The sequence below is a fragment of the Cariama cristata genome, unplaced genomic scaffold, assembly GCF_000690535.1.
Source record: "Cariama cristata isolate BGI_N322 unplaced genomic scaffold, ASM69053v1 scaffold20548, whole genome shotgun sequence".
NCBI classification, from domain to species: Eukaryota; Metazoa; Chordata; class Aves; order Cariamiformes; family Cariamidae; genus Cariama; species Cariama cristata.
In genome coordinates, this window is record NW_009633158.1 from 6,009 (window position 1) to 7,554 (window position 1,546).

Genomic DNA, 1,546 nt, shown 5'->3' on the forward strand with positions numbered 1-1,546 from the left:
CCTTATACCGGTGGGGAAGGAAAATATTTTATAACGTATTTCTGTAAAGTCAGAATAATTTTCAAAGACCACAACAATCTAAGTGGAGGATGTTTTTTTTCTCTGTTCTCCACAGACAACTAAAAACTATTGGTTATGCATGTGTAGTTTGATGAGGTGTACATAACAAAGTGCCGCCTCATGAAAGCTTGAGGAAACGTTCAGACTATTTTATGTTTGTACTTATGAAAAAAGGGAGATGGAACAAATCAGCACCAAAGTGCTGGTGAGAAGTGAAACTATCGGCAATAGTAAAGACCTGCATCTTCTGAAGAGACGCAGAGAACGCTGTAAAACTTCCCCCAAATCTTGCAGCTCCCTCCTCAACTTGCTTATGTTTTTTGCTAAGCTTTTACTGGAAACATAGGAGGGAGAGGATGGGGGGAGTGGTCTCTAGTCTGGTTTTTTCCACACCTCCCACTCTGGGGTCCTTCTCTAGTGAGTAATCACAGTTTGTGCCGCTGGTATTGCTCGTTGCTTTTCGAAGCAACAACGTGGATTGTCAGAATTCTTACCGGTCTCTTCGGTACCCCCGACCCTGGATATCGGCTGGGAAACCACCTAGAATCACTGGTGCTGTTTTCCTGATGAACCTGTGGGCACACAACAGTAGTTCATTGATCTGTACTGGGTTAATGTTTGGAGAGTAGCTGTTGACGTGAAAAGAGTTTTAGGACAGCAGGTGGGTGGGTGGAATTTCTCATCCAAAGTTTTCTTTTCCACAGCAGAGATGCAGTTCAGCATAAAGAAATACATGTTGTATCTGAACATAGTGGATTTGTTTGGCAAATAAGCGCTTCCATTTCTCTAACTCTGTGGATTCATTTACATGGTGAAATATGTATGCAGCAAGCTGGATGTCAGTTTAGAAGCTGCAGAAGCTCCTGGTTCGCTTACCATGTGAATAGCTACATTGTAGATTATCTAGGTGACATTGGTGGCTGTATCAGGAACTGCCTGTCTGCTGGGAAGGACAGGTTGGATGGCCGGTATTTAATGCACACTGGTGAGACTGATTCCTGAGCCTTCTCCAGCATAAACCACCCCAGTGCTCTCCGCCTCTCCTCATATGACAGATTCTATGATCCCTTGGTCATCTTTGTGACCCTTTGTAGGACTCCATTCAGTCTGGCACATACTGGGGAGCCCAGAGCTGGACCCAGCACTCCAGATATGTCCCACCAGTGCTGAGTGGAGGGGCAGGATCACCTGCCTCAACCTGCTGGCGACACTCCTCCTAATGCAGGGTGCCATTGGCCGCCTTCACTGCATGGGCACGTTGCTGGCTCATGTTCAACTCGGTGACCACCAGCACCCTCAGATCTCTTTCTGTAAAGCTGCTTTCCAGCTGGTTGGCCTGGGGTAATTCTTCCCGAGGTGCAGGGGTTTGCGTTTCCCTTTGATGAACTTTATAGGTTTCCTGTTGGCCCCTTTCTCCAGCTTCTCAGGGTCCCTCCAAATGGCAGGACAACCAGTCCTCTACTCAATGAACTGTTCTCTGACTTCT